The 18,229-nt window shown below is 41.3% G+C and overlaps 1 long non-coding RNA gene across 1 annotated transcript; it reads right to left on the reverse strand.

Moving 5' to 3' along the window:
• Positions 1–14,634: 14,634 nt before the first annotated feature.
• Positions 14,635–17,360, reverse strand: LOC120408196. The gene is made up of 3 exons (XR_005600506.1): positions 17,251–17,360; positions 16,871–17,004; positions 14,635–14,949 (listed from the first exon to the last, which is right to left on the reverse strand). It is a non-coding gene; the product is annotated as an uncharacterized LOC120408196 (long non-coding RNA).
• Between the last annotated feature and the right edge of the window lie 869 nt (positions 17,361–18,229).

Here is an 18,229-nt window from a genome sequence, read left to right on the forward strand (position 1 = left end):
CTGGGTTGGCCCAGTGGCCCTTCCGCCACTGGGAAGAAGGCAAGAGAGCGGGCAGCAGCAGTAGAGGAGATCTTCAAAAAAGGTGGCCTGCCGCCTGGGGGAGCCGGGCCCACTGTGGGGTGGTGGGACCAGGAAGGGAGCTGGGAGCCATGCGTTCTGGAGAGCAGCATCTCCTCCCAGAGCTGGATGCATGCTCGGGATCCTGGGGAGACCCTGGCCAGAGAGTCCATCCATCACTTCCCACCAGGCTGGCTGCAGGGAGTGAGGGGAGGTAGGGGCCCCCCCCATCCCTCCTGCCCTCCCAGCCCCCCTCTGCATAATTGCCTGCCTGAAGTCAGAGCCACCAAAATATCCCATGCTGGCTATGCCACTGGGGTGGGGCCTTGGGGGAAGAGGTGGAGTGGAGGCAGGGCCTGGGGCTGAGCAGGGGATCCATGAAAAGAATTTAAATAAAAATGGGGATCCTTAGCTTGCTAAAATTTAAGAACCACTGTCCTAAACAGATAAAGAGGAACTTATCACAGAATTTAAAAATAATGGTAGTTTAGGTACAAGTGATTATTCTGCTTGCACATTATAAATGCAGCAAAGAATCCTGTGGCACCTTATAGACTAACAGACGTTTTGCAGCATGAGCTTTCGTGGGTGAATACCCACTTCTTCGGATGCAGGCAGTGGAAATTTCCAGGGACAGGTATATATAAGCAAGCAAGAGATAACGAGGTTAGATCAATCAGGGAGGATGAGGCCCTGTTCTAGCAGTTGAGGTGTGAAAACCAAGGGAGGAGAAACTGGTTCTGTAATTGGCAAGCCATTCACAGTCTTTATTTAATCCTGAGCTGATGGTGTCAAATTTGCAGAAGAACTGGAGCTCAGCAGTTTCTCTTTGAAGTCTGGTCCTAAAGTTTTTTTGCTGCAGGATGGCCACCTTAAGATCTGCTATTGTGTGGCCAGGGAGGTTGAAGTGTTCTCCTACAGGTTTTTGTATATTGCCATTCCTAATATCTGATTTGTGTCCATTTATCCTTTTCCTTAGAGACAGTCCAGTTTGGCCGATATACATAGCAGAGGGGCATTGCTGGCATATGATGGCATATATTACATTGGTGGATGTGCAGGTGAATGAACCGGTGATGGTGTGGCTGATCTGGTTAGGTCCTGTGATGGTGTCACTGGTGTAGATATGTGGGCATAGTTGGCATCGAGGTTTGTTGCATGGATTGGTTCCTGACCTAGAGTTACTATGGTGCGGTGTGCAGTTGCTGGTGAGAATATGCTTCAGGTTGGCAGGTTGTCTGTGGGCGAGGACTGGCCTGCCACCCAAGGCCTGTGAAAGTGTGGGATCATTGTCCAGGATGGGTTGTAGATCCCTGATGATGTGTTGGAGGGGTAACACGGCTACCCATCTGATACTTGACATTATAAATGTGATCAAGTCATGATGTCCAGACCAGTAATTTATTTTATATATAATACACTTGTGGCTTTACAGCCTTTTCACAAAGCTGAAAAGAATTATGAGCTGGGAGGATGAATTTAATTAGAAAAATATGAATGATAATAGATAACGTAAAAACTAGATGCTGACTAGAGGCCTCAAAACCACAATCCCACAACTGAGGAAATAGACTGTGCTATAAAAGGCTTTGATGTAAAGAGAGCTATAAAATATATATAACAAACTGAAGAAAAGGGAAGTGAATAATATGAATATAAATAAGTTAGGACTTGTACAAAATTGATAAGGGAAGCCAAGGAACACAATGAGACTCTATGGCCAGCAGAGTTAAGGACATTAAGTAGTTTAACTATAGTGGGGGAAAAAATCTTAATATTAGTGCATTACTAGATGGAAATGATAGAATTATCAATAATAATGCAGAAATGTTCAATGAATATTTCTGTTCAATATTTGGGGAAAATAGAAATGATATAGTCTTATATGATGATAATGCTCTTTCCATTCTACTTGTATTTCTGGAGGATATAAAACAGATGCTACTAAAGTTAGACATTTTAAAATCAGTAGGTCCAGATTACTTGCATCCAAGAGTTTTTAAAGAGCTGGCTGAGGAGCTTGTTGGACCATTAATGATGATTTGCAATAAGTCTTGGAGCACTGGGAAGTTCCACAAGACTGGAAGAAAGACAATGCTGTTCCAATTTTTAAAAAGGATAAATGGGATGACTGAAGTAATTATAGACCTGTCAGCCTAACAGAGATCCCAGGCAAGATAATGAAGCAGCTGACTTTACTCTCATTTAATTTTTATTAATAATTTTGTTAATGCAAATAAACCTGGATTCATGAAAATTAGATCCTGTTAAATTAATATTAATTAATTTAATTATCTTAACATTAAGATTACTTATTTTAATTAATTGCTTTTATTTAATAAGATTACTGGTTTGGTCGATAAAGGTAAGAGTGATGTAACATAATTAGACGATTCACTTGATATTATGACATTTTGATTAAAAACTAGATAAATATGAAATTAATATGGAACAAATTAAATGAATTAGAAACTGGCTAACTCATGGGTCCTCAAAATGTCATTGTAAATGGGAAATGGTCATCAGACTGGTGTGTTTTCAGTGAGGATCCTGAATAGATTGGTAAAATTGTAATACCACATAGCCAAAAGCCAATGACCTGGAAGAAAGTCATCACTGATAAAGCTTGTAGATGATACAAAAATTGGGGGAGCGGTAAGTCATGAAGAGGACAGGTCACTGATTCCAAGTGATCTGGATCACTTGGGCACAAGCAAACAATGTTTCAATATGGTTAAATGTAAACATATACATCTAGGAACAAACAATGTAGGCCAACCTTTTACAGGATGAGGGACTCTATCCTTGGAAGTGGTGACTCTGGAAAAAAGATTTAGGGGTCATGGTGGATAATGAGGTGAAAATGAGCTCCCAGTGTGACGCTGTGGCCAAGAGTGCTAATGCAGTCCTGGGATACATAAGTGGGGGAATCTCGAGTAGGAGTAGATGGGTTATTTTACCTCTGTATTTGGCACTGGTACAGCCACTGCTGGAACACTGTGTGTCCAGTTCTGATTCCCACAATTCAAAGAGGATGTCAATCAATTAGGGTTCAGAGAAGAGCTATGAGAATGCTAAAGGATTAGAAAACATACCTCACAATGATAGATTCATGGAGCTCAATCTATTTAGCTCTTATATTTTTCCATCCTTTCTCCAGTTTTCCAAGGAACTGGCCACAAACATCTACTGTAGTTTTACTAGCCCTACATAGAATCTTATTTGCTCTCTGCAGATCTCCATCCAGGGATCAATTATATATTTTTTTAAAATTGTAGTGATTGCTGCCCCAGTATCAATTTTAAATTTAAGGTTTCAAATAGATTCCTGCTTGTGTACCAAGGTGTTGTCTGTTCCACTGAGGATATAGTCCCTGGAATTATTGGACTTGTTATCTGATGATAACACTCCCTCTTGGATAGTCTCCACTACTCTTGTCCCATTTTGTGGCCTCTCCTAACTCTGCCTCTTCAGCTGGACATTTTTGCTAGCTGTGCCTTGGTGTCTTGCCACAACTTTTCTAAGCTTCCCTCCTATTAAGGTTCTCTGGCTATGCACTGTTATGTTGTAAATATGGTTTGACTGTTCCTTTTTGTCTTTTTTGTGTCAGTGTTGTCTGATGCAGTCTCCCCTATGGTGCTAGCATGTAAGTCACTGTAATGGGTCAGCACCCACCTTTCACGAGTGCCCCCCTTTCTCTGGCTGATATGCCTGCAAACAGTTCTCTTCACGGGGCAGCACTCACCTCTTATGGATGCCCCCCTTTATTTTAGTTGTGGGGTGAGCCTGATTTCCTTTTTTGGTCTTACATCAGGGTGGCACCTCCCTCTCACGAGTGGCCCTCTCTGACCAATGTCTCTCTGCAGGCCTTTCACGGTTCAGCCCTCCGGCTGAGCCACACACTGTCCCCCTTTCCAGGGTATACAGTCCTGAGTTTTTATCATGGCCCTGGTATGGGGTGTAGCTCTTAGACTTCTTCTCAGAGGCACTGACTTCTTCTCAGTACCCTCAGCTGGTGTCCTTTTCAGCAGCCCTCCTTGGGCTCAGTCTGCAACCAGATCAGCAGGGACCATCTCTGTACCCTTGTCTGGTCTGGCCAGGTTCTAGACTCAGTCCCACAGGCTCAGCCTGCCCTCTCTGACTTTTTGATGGTCCTGCGCCTCTTCTATCCGTCCATTCCCTGGACTCTGTTCGGTCTGGTGAGTTCTCTGCAGTGAGCTATCCATGGTCCTGCTGTTCGTCTAGCCAGCCAGGTAGCTGGTCCTCCCTTGTCAAGCTCCACACAGCACCTAAAGGCTCGACTGTGCTGCTTGCTTTTTATCTGGAATCTCCCCTGTTTGTTAAGCTCCTGCTGCAAACCATCCTGGTCGTCTCTGGTAACTTTGAGGATCAGGAACTCTATAACCAGTCCTCAGACCTCATAAGCTAAACCAGCTGGGAGGCTTACAGAGAAGACCCAGAATGCCTGTTGATTCAGCAGGGGGTGCAATGTCTGCAGAGTTAGTATTGAGCCAATGCCCCGAAGATGGGGTCTACTTAGCTGCTGAGTGTCTTGCACATGTGGGAAAATTTATGTCCTGACCTGATCATTTGGGCTCATGCAAGAGCATACATTTTTTTGCAGAAATTGTGCTGTTAGGTTTAAGCCTGGTCAAATTCCAGTTTGGGTGGTTATGCTATGCCCACCCTATTCCATCTGCAGTTTAAAAATGAATATGAGGCTCTTACCACCTTGACCTAACTGTTAAACAGCATAGGGCAATAATGTGTAACGACTCAAGTATTCCATGCCAGATGTAACTAACTGCATTTCAGTGGCAGTTGATGTATTACAGTATATAAATGTAAGATTAAAATTTAGCGGGTAATTTTCAGTGAAAGAATAATTTAGGGCAAAATTTTCAATAGGTGCTTTTATTTCTGAATGCTTTTATTTTGGGCTGTCCAACTTTGGAGACTGAGGGCCTGATCTTTTAAGAGTTGCTGATCACATGATGATTTTTTCCTTATTGTAGGAGGATCACTTCCCTGGTAAGAAGAGGGCTTGAAGAAGTTACTGCAGTTTTGAATCTTTTAGAAAGTGGTGGTAATTTACAGATACATAAGAGATTAGCAAAATTAGAGAACTTGAGACAAATTTATAACTGTTTCTTTCTGGAACCATTAGGTCTTGCCCAAGAAATCATTCCAAGATAAGGTAGTGTGGAAGCCAGTAAATAATTAACAAGGATTTGAAGAGATCTTAATGAATGTTAGTTAGCAAGAGTCAGGCCATACTGTAACCTTAATGACGTAAGACTTGTAGGAGCAAAGATAGTGCGAGGCGACAGGACAGGAACTGTGTACAAAGTTATTATGACCTTGCAATCACTAACCAAAATGCAGGCTTGCTTTTCTTAGAATTGAGACAAATAAGATAAGCCTTTTTGCTGTGTATAAACAAAATGTAGTTGTTGCTTTTTACTGTCTGTATTATTGTTAGAAATTGTCTGTAAAAGGTATAAAGGCTTGCTGTGATTGTTTACCAGTTGAGAGACCTGTCCAGGACCCTGTGTCCTATGGCACTCTCTCCCTCCATGGTAATTACTGGAGAAATAATAAAGTATTTGATTTTGCTGCATCCAAACAAAAAGTGAGAACTGAGTTTTTCTTCGACAGTAGTTTATTGTTAGATTTATGAGAGTGGGGTGTGTGCAGAGTTTACATTTAATTTTTCTCTTATGGCATTCATGCAGCATAATTGTACTCTTTGCAACTGTGTATGGATATGCAATCAGAATCTCTTGTCAGGTTAGTTTAATTGCTTCTGTACCAATATTTTGGAGTTGGGTTTCAGAAGCCCTCTCCCCTGGTTGTATAGACTACTTCTTGACACAGTATAAAATATATCTCAGCTGGTTGGACTTCTTGAGCATACACATTTAGAATCCACTTTACTTTGGGATTTGCGTGAGTAAAACTAGATCACTTAAAGGTTAGCTGAAAGTCAAAACAACAAGCTTGTGTGGTCAAAACAAATTCACTTAAAGTATATACATGCAGAAAATATTTATGCAATAATTACTCTAAATATTATAAAGCAGACTTTTCTAATGGAATAGAAGATGATGTAGGATGAACCTATACAGAAAATCTCCTAAATGACAATGCCAGGGAAGTCGGTTAGATGATTAATTCTGAAGACAAAATGATTTTTCTCAAACATCTCATTTTGCAGTGGGATGAATGGATTTGAGAAATATATATTGTTCTATTGACAGAATTAATTTCCTCAAGTCTATTTTCCTTCTATCAACAAGGGGGGGGGGGAAAGTTAAGCTGCTTACTACTTTCAGCCGATAAAATATGTTCCTGCTTCTGTCATTCTATCAACAGAAAGAAACTAAAATCTTAATAAAATGTAGATATTCCTTTCTGTAGGAACACAAGGAAGAAATGAAATGTGAGGATATTGAAGTTAAGCAAACTTTGGTCTGTAGACAAATGCAACCCATATTTGTATACAGTCATATCATACTGTGCCGTTTTCTGACTCCTATTTCATGTGGCTCTTTAAAAAGGATGCACGCAGGCTTGGTCAAAATTTTTATGTGAAACTTTTTTTGATGGAAAATTGAATTTTCACCTACATGAAAGTTTCATTGGAAATCTCTGCTACACTTGGTCATTTTATTTTTTTTGTCAAAACTGAAAACATGACTTTTTTTCTCCTCTGTTTGGCTAAATTTTTTGGGGGGTGGGGGGAAGCAGGGCGGGGGCTGAAAAAAAAGTTTTCACTGCTGAAAATGGAAAAGTTTGGAGTTTTCATTGTAAAAAAAAAAGTCAAAATTATTAACTGAAAAGTTAAACATTTCTTTCTTTTTATCAACATTTCCCCTGGATAAAATAACCCATTTTCTAACCAGTTCCATTAGAATCTTCTGCCTTCTCATGCTATTGTTTTGCCATTTCTCCTCTTCTTTGTTCCTTAGCTACAGGAACTTTGCTTTCATTTAAAATGGAAGCAAACATACTTAAACATTAGTTTGAGGGTAATGGGAGGAGGGCAGTTCTTGGTTTCTGCTTTGGAAAGATAGAGACAGTAGGGAACTCTGCTTTTTACTATAAAACTTGTTGCAGTTGTAACGAGGAGTTCAGCATTAAGAGCTATGTTAGGGGGAGAAAAAAGACAAGTCCGTATATTTTCCTGCTTTGCAACTTGACACAGAAGGAGCCTATGTGCGTTTGAGAACAAAGCTATGAAAAAGCTGTGTAGCAATCTGAGAGCTGTATACCTCTGAATATGATGATGTGGGTAGTACAAAGGGCACACACATGGTCTGGCCAAAATAACATTGTACTTGGGTTATTGGGGCAAATCCTGCTACAGATTTCCCCCAACTGGTCCATCTATTGCAAAAGGGGTAAAAGGAGGAGAGATGTGCAAGTGTGGGTTGGTTGTACCTAACTTTGTCAGTTACATTTGTTTTTTCAGATCTTCCAAGCTGACAGCAGAAGATGGTCCCTGGGGTTTGTCCAGAGCAGTTGGAAGCCTTTTAAACTACACAAATCAAGTTCTGCAGTTTTTTGGCTCCACTTGATATTAACCTGCATTGGAAATCAAATCACAGCTTGCAAAGTTTCACAGGGCCAGATAGGGTGAATGTTCCCAGTCTTTCCCTTGAAGACACAATTGGTTTTCAGCTTGTAAGGTTTCCATTTGTAACTGCATAGTGGAGCGGTTTGCTCTGCACCTCCTGAAAATTAGGTAGGTGTCTCAAAAGGGTCACCCCAAAATTAAGCCATAAACCAAGTGAATATTTGTGAAAATGTAGCAGCTTTTGACTTTCCAGGAATCACATACCAAGTCAGTGGTATGATGCCTCATACTTTAATGCATCCTCAAATGTCTCCTACTGACATTAGACGCATGTGTAGGTAAAAGGCATTATATAGCATTTAACTTGTATCTTGGTGAAAGTTAAATAGTTCTGAGTTGGGAGTCAGGTGCCTATCTGATTAATCCAGACATCTTAATTTTAAACAATATCTTGTGAGAAATCCATTAACTTCTACTTCTGTAAGAGCAGCCTCTTATTGCATTTTGGCATTCCCAGTCCTGGTAGCACCAGCAAATGCAAGGGCAGGTGACATTTCATTGTTAGTTATTTGGACTGTTTTAGAATCTCAGAAAATGTCCCATTCAAGCTGAGTTTGATTTTGGGGGGGAGAGGGGGACAAAAGTTCAGATCTGTTATTTTATCTTAACATGTTTGTTTGCCATCCCTAACCTAAGCCTATAATATGCTCTGTTGAAGCCACTCATAGGACAAGAGAACTTTTAACTGATGAAAGGGAAGCTAACATAGCCACAAATAAGCTTTGCAGAGACACATTAGTAGCATGACCCTGAGAAAAGCCAAGATAAATTTGGTATAAAGCATTGACTGAAAAGAGGCTTGGGACTGTTAGCAAAGAAACTGACTCCTGCTGTTTGATTCCTATTGTGTTCAGAGAACCAGGACTTTGTATGATCTTTGTCAATAAACAGGAGTGCATCAAAGAAATACCTGATTCCATCATTCCTTTCTCTGTCTAAAGGGAACAACCCACAAGAACATGAGTTTTGGTTAAGTACTTGGGTCTGATGGGGCAAGAATTGTTATAATGCTTCTTTTGGTTAAATATGTAAAGGGTACTTCTGTGTGCTTTTGGATGGATATAGCATAGAAGTGTCATCACATACCTTTGACAGGAGCTCACTGTCTTCAAGCTTTGTGACAAGATTATGGAATTTGAAATCTTAATTGTCACTGTGAAAAGCTTATTTGTGAGCTCTCTCACTTTTGGATTGTAACATTTCAACATACAATCCACAAGTGAAATTTGGACTAACATTTCAACATAGTCCAAATTTCTTTCTTCCTCTTGGCATTCCATACCAAAGATTTTTTAGGGGCCTTAGCTCATGCCCAAGAGGATTGCTGGTGTACAGTTCTATAAGCCATCAAAGCGAACAGGATATGCTGTTTCCAGTCCCTTTTGATGCTGTTCTTAAAAGGTAGCCAGCTGAACATACTGGGTATGTCTACACGGGAATAAAAAAACCCGTGACACCTAGTCTCAGAGCTCAGGTCAGTTGACACAGGCTTGTGGGGCTAAAGATTGCAGTGTAGACATTCAGGCTTGGGTGAGTAGGTGGGTCTTAGCCTCGGCTTCAGTTCAAGCCTGAACATCTACACTGCAATTCAACAGCCACTTAGTCTGAACCAATTGACCCAGACCAGCTGTGGTCTTTTCTTGCAGTGTGGACATACCCATAGAGTCTGATTGAACCTTTCCACCATCCTATCAGATTGGAGTGGGGGCTCTGGATCCCTAGAATCTCACAAGCTTGCTGAAACACTTTGGTTTCAAAGTTTCTCCCTTGATCAGTGTGTGGCTCATCTGGGAGCTCAAATCTAGTGAAGCACTCATTCACTAGGGACCTTTGTTACTGTCACAGCCTCTTGGCTCCTTACTGGATAAGCCTCAGGCCATTGTGTAATTTAGTCCATAACCACCTAGAAATATGGATTGGTAGGCTCTGTCTCAGGCAAAGGCCCAAGCACATCAACAGCAGTGTGCTCCATTGGTGCCCCCATGAAATATTGCTGCATAGAGGCTCTTCCTGCTTCAGGGGTCCCTTCTTTGTAACAAACATTTTCTGCACCAATTTTCTACATCCAACCCGCATTTTACCCAATAGAAATTCTCTCTTAGCTTGGCTAAGATTTTTGCAACCCTAAAGTGTCCAGGAGTTTTTAAATTCATGCCATAATCTCCTGTTTCAATGTATCTGGCTGATACCAGTACTCATTATCTGCTGGTATTTTCCATCTCCTTTACAATATTTCATCTTTAGATTCCAACATTTTCCACTGTTGCCAGAAAACTTTGTACTGTGGTATTCTGAGGAGATGCTACCTTCCAAGGTGGCATGGGCAGCAGGTGGAGCCCCCCTTCAGGAAGGCTAGCCAACTTTGCTAGAGGAGCTCCGGGCTGGCCAAAGCCCTGAGACACCTCCCCCCACCACCTACCCAAAGGAGCCCTGAGACGACACCCCTCACCACCACCACCACTTGCCTGGAGGAGCCCCAGGTGAACCATAGCCACACCTCCCCTCCCCAGACCCTAGTCTGTCTGGGGAAAAGCCAGTGTCTCTTCCCAAAGAAGAACCTGAGCTTTTGATATGCCCTATGCAGGTTCCAGAGCAAGATGAGATGGCAGTGTGCGTTACTCAGCTACCCAGGTTAATCAGAATAGCACATATTGCCTCCTCAGCTGCTCCAGAATCTGCATGGGACATAATAAAGCAAAAACGTCCCCTGCCAAATCCACACCTGGGCATCCGGTGGTGGAGTCAGCAGTGCCAGGGAAGGCAGAGCTGTAAGATAGGTTGCATTTATTGTTTAAAGCTTTTTTCCTACTAACTCTGAGCAAAAATCCTCATGGTTCTTAGGATTGGAGCCTAAGGCTCTTCAGGAGCCTAAAATTTGCTGCAGTTTGCATGAAAAATATAGATTCCTTTCCACTTGAGAAGATTCCATTGATAACTGGTTTCATGTTCCTACAATTCATGGAAATAGCAGATCAGAGTAAATATTCTGTATGGGGGTGTGGGGGAGACAGGGTTGGTTAATCCATTCCAATTTTATAATTTGAACAACTAGGAGGGAAAGCTGCACTGAAACACTTTGTAAAAACAAAAGTTATTTGGCCATAAGCTTTTGTGGGCTGTAACCCACTTCATCAGATGCACGGAGTGGAAAATGCAGTAGGCAGGTATAAAATATACAGCACATGAAAAGATGGGAGTTACCATACCAAGTGGGAGGGGGGAGGGTCAGTGCTAACGAGGCCAATTCAGTTAGGGTGGATGTGGACCATTCCCAACAGTTGACAAGAAGGGGTGAGTATCGACAGAGGGAAAAATTTTTGTAGTGACCCAGCCACTCCCAATCTTTATTCCAGTCTAATTTGATGTCAAGTTTGTAAATTAATTCCAGTTCTGCAGTTTCTCATTGAAGTCTGCTTTTGATGTGTTTTTGTTGAAGAATGGCCACTTTTAAGTCTGAGTGTCCAGGGAGATTGACGTGCTCTCCTACTGGTTTTTGAATGTTACAGTTCTTGATGTCTGATTTGTTTCCATTTATTCTTTTGCATAGAGACTGTCCGGTATGGCCAATGTACATGGCAGAGGGGCATTGCGGGCACATCACATTGGTAGATGTGCAGCTGAATGAACCAATGATGTCTCCTGAATAGATATGCAGACAGAGTTGGTAATGGGGTTTGTTGCAGGGATTGGTTCCTGGGTTAGTGTTTCTGTTGTATGGTGTGTAGTTGCTGGTGAGTATTTGCTTCAGGTTGGGGGGCTGTCTGTAAGCGAGGACTGGCCTGTCTCCCAAGGTCTGTGAGAGTGAGGGATCATCCTTCAGTATAGGTTGTAGATCCTTGATGATGTGCTGGAGAGGTTTTAGTTGGGGGCTGTAGGTGATGGCTAGTGGTGTTGTTACTTTCTTTGTTAGGCCTGTCCTATAGTAGGTGATTTCTGGCTCTGTCAATCTGTTTCGTCACTTCAGCAGGTGGGTACTGTAGTTTAAAGAACACTTGATAGAGATCCGGTAGGTTTTTGTCTCTTTCTGAGGGATTGGAGCTAATGTGGTTGTAACTTAGAGCTTGGCTGTAGACAATGGATCATGTGATGTGGTTTAGATGAAAGCTGGAGGCATGTAGGCACATAGCAGTCAGTTCATGTGGCATTTTAAAATCTAAAGCTGGAAGTACCAGGATTTTACAAAAGAGCTTTTTTTTCTTAAGTCTCAGGACAAGTTTTGCAAACGCAAGGAGATCAGACACAGTTTAGATAAGCATCTAACCCTGGGGCACTAGTCAGAACCAAATCTTCTGACCTCCTGAGGTTCCCTCACATCGCTATTTGTGTTTGGTTATTTATTAAAACTGTGTTTAGTCAAGTTGTGCTTATTGTTAGTCTGAACACATTTCTAACACTGTTGCCTGGCTCTGTGTCTCACAGTGCAGGCTTGGTGCTTCTTGCTTTACCTCACCCTGCAAACACTTATGCAGGTGAGTAACTTTATTCACATCATTCACACATAATTCTTGAAGAATAAGGCAATTTAAATTGTGAGCTCTTCAAGGCAGGTATTATCTTTCTGTGCTGGGTGCTGTAGAAACACATAGCAAATCCATGATCCTCATTGGGGCATCTGGCCACTACCACAATACAAATCACACACATCTTCCCCACCCCCCACAAACAACACTGAGGCAAAATTAAGGACATAATTGTGAAAGCTGCTTTAATCCATATGAAAACAATTCTGTAAGCTTAAATAATTTGTATAGAATCGTAGTTCCATATTCAACATTCCTGACATTAAACTTGTGTTTACTTTATATTAAGAGACCATCCATCATAATGAGGGATGTTTGAGATGTAAATTATTCACTACTTACCACTGTTTGTTTTTGTTTTTCTGTCTCACCTAGCTACTTGCAAAGAGTAAGTGAAAGTGACACTCCTATGCCTGAAATTACTTGGAAGAACTCTTGCAAAATGTATTGTTTGAACTAAAACAACCAGAACTTTCTTCCTAGAATCTCAGTTCAAAGATGTTGATAACATTCTGAAAGCATGCAGAGATGGTGGTTTTCCACTGCACACATGTGGGCTGTTTTGTATATTGTCTCATTTGTCTTGCTTGTGGTGACAGGAAGCAAAAGTTCAGTTTCACAGTCTAGATGTTTTACATCAGACACACACAAAAGACACAGCAGGAACTTCTGCAACAGCAGGCTCTAAGTCACTCCACAATGTCTCAGCAACAACTGTTTAGTTATAATAAGGTTCACAAGACAAAATATCAACCTTTGGAATGAGATAGCGAGCCCAACATTGGCATACATGGCTCTACATTATACTAGTTTGAGAACATGGAGAGAACAATTCCAGTATTCATGATTGAAAGTCATCCTGAATAATGAAACATAGATGAATCCTCACCACATTGTCTAAATGTAGCCTTTCAGTACCTAAACTATTCATTTTTAAATAAATATTTTGCACAACAGGAGCTTATTGCAATCAGAGCCTCATTCTTTGGCAGAAATGTTGATAGGGTCTGTTTTTAAGGTTTTATTGATTTTTTTCTCTTCTAAATGGAATATCACTAAAGATGCTGTGGGATAAGTCAGAATTAATTCCAGGTTAATAAAATTTTATATTTATAATTTACTAAAACAATCATGACAATTCCTTTAAGGAAGGAAAAATTATTCAAACTAATCCATGATGGACTGGATGGCTCAGTTATGGGGTTCAATCTTCTATCTCTGTGTTGTTGGTATGAATCTAGCCTAGGTCAGTAGTGACTGGTGGTCATTACATCTGATGGCTCCTCACTGACAAAGAGGTTAATTTAGCAATTGTGTACTCAAATACAATGGTGGAGCACATTTGGAAAAACACTTAGAAGGATTTTCATAGCTGTTCCACAGAGATTCTTCCTCCCACCTGACTAGCCAGGTAGGACACTAAGCAAAAGGTCTGAACATCTGAGAATAATCACTGTAAATAATCAGGTACAAATTGTTTTACCTGATTGTATTGGTGTAGTTTTGATTTTTATTGGGGTGAAATCCTGGCCCTACTGAAGTCAGTGGGACTATTGCCAGTGACTTCAATGAGGTCAGAATTTCACCCTAGATGTTATGTTGATGGGATGCTCTAGGAAAACCTGAGGATAGTTACTTCTGCCACACAGAAGGAAATCAGTAGACTTATCTAATAGGGTTAGAAAATAGCTTCTCATCAAGTTTCAGCCTGGGCTGATTTTTTGTGGCTGAATTGTAATCTTCTGAATAAAAAGGTTGATGAAATTGCATAGCAGAAATTGCTACCTCATAAGTTTACAAGTCCTGTTCAAGACTACCTATATTTGAATGAAAAGTACTGAGTTCTTACACTGAGGCAACTTGACTGCAAAGAAATCAGAAAAGGGTTATATTGGTGTCTGAACCTCAAGGCACCAATAAAGGTGATTCTGAAAGGAGAGTTTAATATACATTTAAAGATATCATTTGAAAATAAATCAGTGTTCTGTTAAATTCCAGTATCCTACCAACCCCTTCTTCCTTTAGGAGTTACAATGGAAACTTTCACTGGGTGAGATACTCTTTATCCAGAGTTAGAAGGTTAAAAATGTTCAGTCCATATGATGTGATCTCTGCTAGGCCTGCAGAGCACCTTTATTCAGAAGTGAGCAAACTGAGCAATAAAGCAGTGTTGAGTTTCAGACAATATATATATGACCCCTTGCTGAGTGTCCCAGGATGTTTTATAATTTGAGAGTAGTTAAAAGCAACTTCAGATATATGTTGGTTGATTTTGCAATGAAAAGTGGTTCAACTATCCCATAGATCTATGTTCTCCTTGCCCAAGCCAAATTTCACAAAAGGGAAAAAAAGTATTCTGAAAACTGAGTTAACGAGTTTCAAAAACATCTTTCCTCCACAAAGAGGTGTTCTCTTGTCCGCTTCCCATGGCTGTGAGTCTTGGCCTTCAAACTGTGAAGAACCTCCATAAGAATCCACAAAGGGAAGACATGTCCATCCTCCTGACTGCTGCACCTACTGGGCATACATTAGGTAGACCCAAATGGGCATACATTGGGTCTAACTCACTACTACCTGACACCTTGCAGGACTAGGCCCAGAAATTTTTCAAATGATATGCATGTCCTTCCCTTTCTTGGCTCAGGGAGAAGTCTTGGGCAGCAGCCTCACTGCAGTCAGCTCACATACTCAGATCCTTTAGCCTATGCAGCAGTAAAGGGCTCCTCCCCATGCCTGGAGGGGAGGGAGAGAGAAGCAGTGGCTCTTTCATTGCAGGGGAATGCAGGCAACTCAACCAGTTTCCTCCTGGGAGGACAGCAGATTCCTAACTACAGGGCTGTCTGTGCTGCTGGGGAAGAGGTGGCTGTTGGGTCTCTATTCAGTCAGGGTAATTAACCACTGGAACATTTTGTCTAGAGATGTAGTGAGTTCTCCATCGCTGGAAGTCTTTAAATCAATATCAGATACTTCTCAAAAGTCATGCAATAGTACAAGCAGAACTTAAGGGCTTGATACAGAAGTCACCCAGTGAGGTGCTTTGGCCTGTGTTATGCAGGAGGCCAGACTAGATGATTTATGAGAGACCTGTCTGGCCTAAAAAAAATAGTTTCCCCTCCTGCCCACCCATCAATTTTCACCCAAAAGAATATTGAGAAAAATTGTATTTTTTCAGTTAACAAATATGGTGTAAGTCAGAATTGGAACATTTTGATAAGTTAGGGAGCAACAAGTCAGCACTATCAGCTGCTATAGATGAGAGTTCTGGGGGAAACTCTAGAATGAAGGAGGTTGAGTTGCTATCCTAACTAAACAATCACTCATTGAAATCACCCACTATACCAGAGAACTGGAGAGTAGAAACCATTCCACCAGTCTTTAAAAATTACACAACCCTGAGCTTTACTTTAGTAGCAGAAAAATCATTTGAAACAAGAATTAAAAATAACCTGTTCACTTAAGTGTTATATATTTATGACAGGGAAAAAATTAAATGGCTTTCATATAGGGGGATCAGACTTTTCTATTAGAAATGCAATTCTGATGTTTACCTGATGCCTCCAACAGATCAGTCAGAGCAGTGAAAACTCAAGACAGTGGCTAAGGAGCCCCTATCATATTGCAGTGTTTAAAAGGAGACAGAAATGTGCTGCTATAATTAGTCTTTCAGTCTCAGTGGAGTTTCCTATCCTTTCCCTTCTCTAGTTTCCACAGCTCTGCATCTATCCTTTTGTCACATCTTCCATTTATTTCTTCCTTTCATGAATCCTCCTCTTCTTTCTTGTCCTTTGCCTTTTTCTCTTCTTCCCCCGCCCCATTCTTTTTATAGAGTCCCATTCTTCTCCTTTTTCCATTGCCACTATTCCCTCTTCTGCAAATCATCTGTTCTCTGTCCTGTTTATCAGCTGCTCTCTGCACTTTTCCTACCTTTCCCTCCATTACCCTCCTACCCTACCCATCCCTCCTTCTCCTATAGGTTTCAGAGTGGTAGCAGTGTTAGTCTGTATCAGCAAAAACAAGGCATCCTTGTGGTACCCTAGAGACTAATACATTTATTTGGGCATAAGCTTTTGTGGGCTAGAACCCACTTCATCAGATACATGAAGTGTAAAATACAGGAGCAGGTATAAATGCATGAAAGGATGGGGGGGTTCAACCTCAGTTGTCATCCCCCACACTCCCAGCTTTTACTTTATCCTGCCCTCAAAAGTCTGTTCTTGTCTCACTCCTAATTACCCTTTAATATTTGTTGTACAGTAACACAGAGAACTCAATCAGGATTGGGCCTCATTGAGCAAATATCAACAGTCTCTGCCCTGAAGAGTTTACAGTCTGAACAAAGATAGACAAGGGAAGGGAAACAGAAGCAGAGATGTGAAATGACTTGCAAAATGTCATACAGAAAGTCACGGACTGAACGAGGAATGGCACCCAGATGTCCTGACTTAGTCCAGCGCCCCATTCACTAGACTGCACTGTCTCCCTTTAAGGAGTGGAGTAACAGATATTAACAGACAGTTGTCAGCAACTCTGCGAGGAACACTTTACTGCTACTAGACCAGCCTAGCTGGGTTCAGACTGAGATTGCAAAATATGGAGTACAAGAATGAGCTCTCAAACCTTTCCTTAGTATTAAATTGTGCTGGAGGGCACTCACCTCTGAGTGGCTGGGTGTGATACTGAAATCTTTTTCCTGCTCCTGGCTCCCCCTGTAGGTTGTCAACCTCACTGAGCAGGGCTTCTGTAAATCAGCCCTCTGGCCAAGTTGCACAGGCAAAAATGGATCCTTTCCTGGATAGCAAAAAGTTCAGCCGTCACCAGGGTTTTCAGCCCCATCTCTAAGCCCTTTAGAAGCCTGAGCGTACGGTAGGATTTAAAGGAGCTTAATCCCCTTCTTGGGGTTTAGACCACTTTGCCAGTGGAGGAACCCAGGTCCACCCACTACCCCAGGGACCATATAAACAACAGACATGTGCTGTGTCCTTTAATTAGTTGCTGCTGCTATTCCCCGGGACTCTTCCAAATTGGTCCCTTTACCTGCACTACTTCAGGTTAGAGTTCTCAGGTGCTCTCTCTCCCAGGTCCAGTAAATGCAGCCAGTCAAGTTTCTTTAACCAGAAAGGCACATTCTTCCTCATCCCTCCAGCTTCAGCCAGGAACTAACCTGTTAAGCCCCTGCAGCTCCTTTTATCTGAGTCTACAGGGCTCTGATTGGCTGCTTCCACAAGATCTCTCTGGGCAGGTCTGGAGGACTCATCTCCACTGCTCCTTACTGGGATGGGGTGTAGCTGGACCAAAGGACCTCCAGCAGGGGGCTATGAAGGGCCTGGTACATCCCATCACTTAGCCCTAAATTTAACCTTTTATTAACTGACCAATATTTTCAAGTGTATCAAGAAAGATCTGTTGAGGGCCTCTTCTACTATAGATAACTGGCAGTTCAGACCTGGAGCTAAGTTGTAACCAGAAAATTCACTGACAGGAATAGTTGATATCCATTAATCATTCCAAAGTTATAATGGCATACCCAGAAGCCGTTGATCTTTAATAGTTTAATAAATTTCCAAGAACCAAGGACCAGTTTACTTAAATTCAACCTATATAATTCCTATAATAAGAAATTATAAGAAATTTTAATTTGCATAATTTCCAGAATGCAATGCAGCACCAATGCTTGATCTGAGATATTTCATAGATAAGAATATATATGTGTGTGGAAAGTGTTATACACCCGTAATGATTAATACCTGTTGCTGCCCAGGTGTTTCACTTATTCATTTGTACAAGCATCTTATAGTATGATATTCTTCTATTGTTGTTGTTTTATTATTTGTACATAGTACTCAAATGCCCATCATTCTGAGAGAGACAAAGTGGCTGAGGTAATATCTTTTATTAGAACAACTTCTGTTGATAGAAGAAACAAGTTTTTGACCTTCCCAGGCATTTCTTCAGGACTGGAAAACATAACCAGAGAGTCACAGCTAAATACAAAGTGGGACAGATTGTTAAGCAT

Source organism: Mauremys reevesii, linkage group 6 (assembly GCF_016161935.1).
Source record: "Mauremys reevesii isolate NIE-2019 linkage group 6, ASM1616193v1, whole genome shotgun sequence".
In the NCBI taxonomy this organism is placed as follows: domain Eukaryota; kingdom Metazoa; phylum Chordata; order Testudines; family Geoemydidae; genus Mauremys; species Mauremys reevesii.